Consider the following 6,129-nt stretch of genomic DNA (forward strand, 5'->3'; position numbering starts at 1 on the left):
ATATATATATATATATATAAAATACATATATAAATATATATATATTTTTAAGTTTTACCAGTTTATTGCTACCAACCCATCTACCTCCACCCTCATGCACGAGTGCTCAGTCATGTAACCCCATGGACTGCAACCCGCTAGGCTCCTCTGTCCATGGACTTTTCCAGACAAGAATACTGGAGTGGGTTGCCATTTCCTTCTCCACAGCCCCTTATTTTTTAATGCCTAGCGAGATAAGAATTGTTTTTCCATTTTTTTAAGTAGTTGATGGCGGGGGCCGGGGGGGTGGAGAGAAATCAAAAGGATAACACCTTATGACCTCATGAAGTTCAAATTTTAGTGTCCATATATAAAACTTTATTGGAGTACAGCTATGCCTATTCATTTACCTGTTGTCTGTAGCTGCTTTCGCATGACAACGGCAGAGTTGAATGGTTGCCACAGAACTCCTGTGGCCCATGGAACCTGAAAATGTACTATCTGGCCCTTGTCTCAGAGCCTTCGGACCAGCTTAATTTTACCTTCTGTATGGGACAATGACTTTTGAATGTACTTTTGTGCCTTGTAGAGCCTAACAGAATCTGTTCATTTGTTCATTCAATAGCTGTTTATTAGGTGCTGTTTGTCAGGCCATGGGAATTTGAAAGCAAAGGACACACCTATTTCTCACTGATGCAAACATGCCAACTGACAATTTATCAAGGACAGTGTGAAAAATGACGCTACTACTACAATTGCTACTATGACTGTGTTATTTGGTGCCAGGCTCTGTTCTAAAGCTCTCATAAGTCAAATCTCCTGTAATGGTGGCTCAGACAGTAAAGAATCCACCTGCGATTCAGAAGACCCAGGTTTGATCCTTGGGTCTGGAAGATCCCCTGGAGAAGGGAATGGCTACCCACTCCAGTATTCTTGCCTGGAGAATGGCATAGACAGAGGAGCCTGGCAGGCTACAGTCCAAAGAGTTGGACATGACTGAGCAACTAAGCACACTACTACTATGATTGCTATTATTACACTGTTATTTGGTGCCAGGCCCTGTTCTAAAGCCCTCATAAGTCAGATCTCCTATAATCATAGTGCTGTAAAGGGAGTGCTCACTACTCACCAGACATCATTCACCAGTGCTCACTTGTCACATATATCACCTGGGAATGCTGATTCCAGGAGATGGATACTCTGCCATTTTCATTTTATGAATGAGGAGACAGGCCCAGAGAGGTCAAGTAACTACCCCAAGGTTGCACAGCTAGTGAGGAGTGGAAGATGTGACCTCCATCTGTTGAGCTAAACTTTGTTCCCTTAACCTCAGTTATACTGCCTTGGTTTGTATGCATTAAACATAAGGGCTGTGGGAACCAGTAGGAACCTTTAACAAGGGTAAGGTGTTTGGGAGTGGGCATGAGTGAGGATCAGCGAGACCCCTGTGAGGGGTAACACCTGAGCCAGATAAAGAGGAGCAAGGCAAGGACTTCCCTGGCAGTCCCGTGGTTAAGACTCTGCACTTCTATTGCTGGAGGTCCAGGTTTGATCCTTGGTCAAGGAACTAAGATCATGCATATTGCATGGTGCGGCCAAACCATGCCACCCCAAACCAACAACAAAACAAAATCGAGTTGTGAGGGTAGGCAGGGCAGAGGGAGGCTCCCAGATCCTGAGGAACAAGATGGAGCCTCTCTCAACCTCAGTAATCTTGCTTATTATTACCTCTGGATTTTGTTTAAATCCTTGTCTTGCACCTGAAAGAAGACTAAAAAGTCACAAAATACCCCCTTGTGAGTACTCTTGGGAAAGAGGAGTGTGGGAACCATTGGCTTTCAAGGGACATGTAGATCCTCACTCATTACTTCCACACAGGGCAGGTGATAGAAGCAAACATCAGCCTGAGATATCAAGAGACTGTCTCTAAAGATGCCAAGGGCAGGCCAGTTCCTGTGGGGCTAGGGAACCCATTCAGGGAGATGAAGACAGTTAGCCAGGCTGGGCAGGGTGACAGGAAGGGACCTGAATTCTAGCTCTGGAGGGGGACCCTGACCAAGTCACCTCATCTCTGTTTTCTCATCTGTAAAGTGGGACAGCTCAGCCTGCCCATGGGAACAAACGCAATAGATGTCTACAAATGTAATTGTAAAACATTTTGAATAGGAAGAAAGAAATCAGTGGGCTGAGGAGGGCATTCCTCATGGTGTGGCTTTGGGGGACTGGAGCAGAATGAGAAGGAGACCTCTAAGCACCAGGAAGTTCTTTACATCAAACTTTCCTGCTATTGGCACCGACTATGTGGCTCTATTCCTGCCTTCGAGGGTCGCAGAGGACTGACCTGTCTTCCACATGCCAGTCCTCCAGCCCCTTCCCACTTCTAAGAGTCTGTGGTTGGAGCCTGCCTGTCTTCACCCCCAGTCACAGCTCAGCTCAGCCCAGCCCAGCCCAGCTCAGAAAGCAGGCCCAATAGATTAGACATTTTATGTATTTCTTTTAAAAAATTTCTTTCTTTTTGGCCGCATTGGGTCTTTGTTGCTACGCGTGGGCTATCTCTAGTTGCAGTGAGCAGGGGCCGCTCTTTGTTGCAGTGCACGGGTGTCTCATTGCAGTGGCTTATCCTGTTGGGGACCACAGGCTGTAGGTGCCTGGGCTCAGCAGTTGTGGCACAGGGGCTTAGTTGCTTAGTTGGGGTGCCTGCGCGGCCCCCACCTCTCCCTGTGTGAGAACATCCAACCTCCAGAGGGCGCTGCAGCATTTCTAACATTTATGGCCCATCCTTAGCCACAGCTGATTGGATCAGGGGTATGGATTTAACTCAAGCGGGGCCAATGGGATTTGCTCCCGGGAATTTAGACTTGGGATCCAGCGAGGCTCAGAAATCTGCTGGTGGCTAGATCTGAGGACATAGAACTTTAGGACTTAGTGGGAAGCCATCTTTAGCCATGAGGAGAGAGGAGCAGAGATAAGCAATCATGTGGTGAGAAAGAGAGAGAGAGAAAGGGGCGGGGGGCGGGGAGGACTTCCGTAGTAGTCCAGTGGTTCGGAATCCACTGCCATTGCAGGGGACACGGGTTCAATCCCTGGTCCAGGAAGATTCCATGTGCCTCGGGACAACTAAGTCCGTGCCCACGCGCCCCAACTACTGAAGCCCGTGTGCCCCAGAACCCATGCTTTACAACAAGAGAAGCCACTGCAGTGATACACTGGGCACCACCACTAGAGAAAGCCTGTGCACATCAATGAAGACCTGCCACAGCCAAAAATAAAAAATATAAAATTTGAAAAACAGCAGGAGATAGAAAGAGACAGAGAAACTTTCCTTATCTTTGGAGACCTTTCAGTTCTTAAGTGCCTTGATATATCCCTGTATTTTATCCCTGTAACAAACTCTCCTCTTTGTCTAAGCTAATTTGAACAAGTTTCTCTTTCTTGCAAGCAAAAGTACTGTAACTGTGTAAGTGCCTAAGACATGAAATTTACACACGGAATTTACAAACTTCAGATTCACTTCATTTTCTGTGAGGACCAACCCCAAGACTGGGGAGCCTTAAACAATTCACTTTATAGGTAGAACTGCAAAATATGAAATAACTACAGAACAGTAAAAATAAAGTGCAAACCAGAAAAACCAAGTTAATCATCTTTTCCAGGTGAGCACTGAAGCTGGCCAATGGTGCAAGCTCTCTGATTATGGAAAACAAGGTAACGGGATTTGAAAAGAATGGATGAGGGATCTCTCAATGTGAAGTTGTCCTTCCCGGTTACTTAACCCATTTTCCAGCAGTATCAGAGCTCATGATTTGGTGGTTGAGGTCTGAGCCCAGAGAGAAAATGAAAGGTCGAATCAAGAACTCCAGAAAATGGAGCTGGACATGTTTTCAAATCAACTTTAGACAAAACAGAAACCTCAATGCCTATACATTCCCCTTTGTAAGATCCTGGTGTGATCAGGACAACATTCAAGTGTCTCATCGGATTCTAGAAAATCCTCTTCCTGGTGGAAGGCAGAAAGGACAGGACCAGCTCCGGCATGAGTCACTCCTCCAGTGGCCAGGCTCTGAGCACACGGGGCACCCAGGGAGCCTTCATGCTCTCACCATGAACTCCAGAGGAGGGGGCAAGAGAGGACCTCTAGAGCTAGAAAGTTCAGTGCCATACCTCCACTGGTTAGCTGCTGCACCTGCTTTATTCTGCAGCTAAAGTCTTTTTTTTTTTTTTTTTTAAGAAAGAACAACTGTTCTTATTCAGAGATGACATACTTTTTAAAATTATTTATTTATTTGGCTGTGTCGGGTCTTAATTGTGGCACCGGGATCTCTGTTGCACCCTTTGGGATCTTTCTTTGAGGTGCACAGGCTCAGTGGCTGCAGCGCATGGGCTCTCTAGTTGCAGCACATGGCTCTGGACCATGTGGGCTCAATGTGGTGTGTAGGCTGAGCTGCTCCGCAGCATGTGGGATCCTAGTTCCCTGACCATGGTTCAAACCCAAGTCCCCTGCACTGGCAGGTAAGTTCTTAACCACTGAGCTTTCAGGTAAGTCCCTGAGGCTAAAGTCTTTGGGGAAAACAAAAATCTTGAAAAAGAACATCTGATGGATAAACAGCAAGGTCCTACTGTCTAGCACAGGGAACTGTATTCAACATTGTGGGATAAACCATAATGGAAATGAATCTAAAACAGGATGTATATATGTGTGTAATTGAATCACTTTGCTGACAGCAGCAAATTAACACAGCATTGCAAATCAACTATGTGTGCATGCTCAGTTGTGTCCAATTCTTTGCGACCCCATGAACTGTAGCCTGCCATGCTCCTCTGTCCATGAGATTTCTCGGGCAAGAATACTAGAATGGGTTGTCATTTCCTTCCCCAGGGGATCTTCCTGATCCAGGGATCGAACCTGTGTCTCCGGCATCTCCTGTATTGGCAGTTGGATTCTTTTACCACTGAGCCATAGAAATGTTTTGTGTGTGACAAGAGGAGTGTAGCGATGCAAGGGGCTTTTCAGGGTAAAGAGAGCTCTTTAACTGAACTGTGTCTCTAAAAAGGAAGAAGGTAGGACTGGATTAAATGAGACAGGGAGCCTCCCTTCCCAGTGGTGGAAGGGCACCTTGAAGCCACGAGGGCGCATCATGCATTGTGGCTCTTTAATCTGCAAGAGAGTATAAGAAGGAGGTCTGGACCTTGACGAGCTCAATGCCATCTGTGAACTACCTCCACAAGAAGAATAACATGCTTGATTGAGGTGCTGCTTTTATTGCACCAAGTTCAAAGGACTTTTAAAGGAGGCCTGGGCCTTTTATGGGTTTAGGAAAACTGGATTCTTGGGTTCTATTCTTGGCTCTGCTGCTTGCTATTTTAGTCAGCCTGGTGTGCCATAGGAAGGGTTTGACAATCTCTTGGAACCGATTGTTCTTGAAATTTAGGAAGAGAGCAAAGAACCAGAGAAATAGAGACACTCCCAGCATTTCTGGCTTTCTAAAAGCCTTTGAAGGAATAACTCGGTGCATTTTGGTGTATGGCTGCAAGGAAGAGGCCAGGAATGATTAATGGTACCAACAAGAAGGCATTTCCTGTTCTCTCTCTTTTTTTAAATATTCTTAAACAATTTTTTTTTTTTAAATTTGGCTGTGCTGGGTCTTAGTTGTGGCATGCAGGATCTTTAGCTGCGGCATGCAGACTCTTAGCTACAACATGTGGGATGTTAGTTCCTTGACCAGGGATACAACCCGTGTCCCCTGCATTGGAAGGTGGATTCTTAACCACTGGACCACCAGGGAGGTGGCATTCACCATCTGATTCATCTGCCTAAAGATGACATTTTCAAACAGCAAACCAGAAGCGTATGGAACCAGCTTTGGGGATAACACCAGGGGCATAGGGATCATCCTTGGGGAACACAGAAGTGCCTGCCTCTTCCTCCCAGCATGCATCCTAGGTAATAAATTCTTTCTCCTCCTGTGACAAGGAATGCACCTGAACGCTGCCCTCCAAAAGGGTGCTGACTACACAGAACTGACCCAGATGAGGGAGGAGATGCTTTGTCAGTGAGAGAACTGATGAGGGTAACAGAAAAAAGGAAGGAGGGAAAAGATGGAAATGTTGTCTACTACGCCAAAACTTCCTGGGGGGTTGCAACACAACCTT

Source organism: Bos grunniens, chromosome 7, assembly GCF_055505025.1.
Source record: "Bos grunniens cultivar Pamir isolate PY7600 chromosome 7, Bosgru_T2T1.0, whole genome shotgun sequence".
Taxonomy (NCBI): domain Eukaryota; kingdom Metazoa; phylum Chordata; class Mammalia; order Artiodactyla; family Bovidae; genus Bos; species Bos grunniens.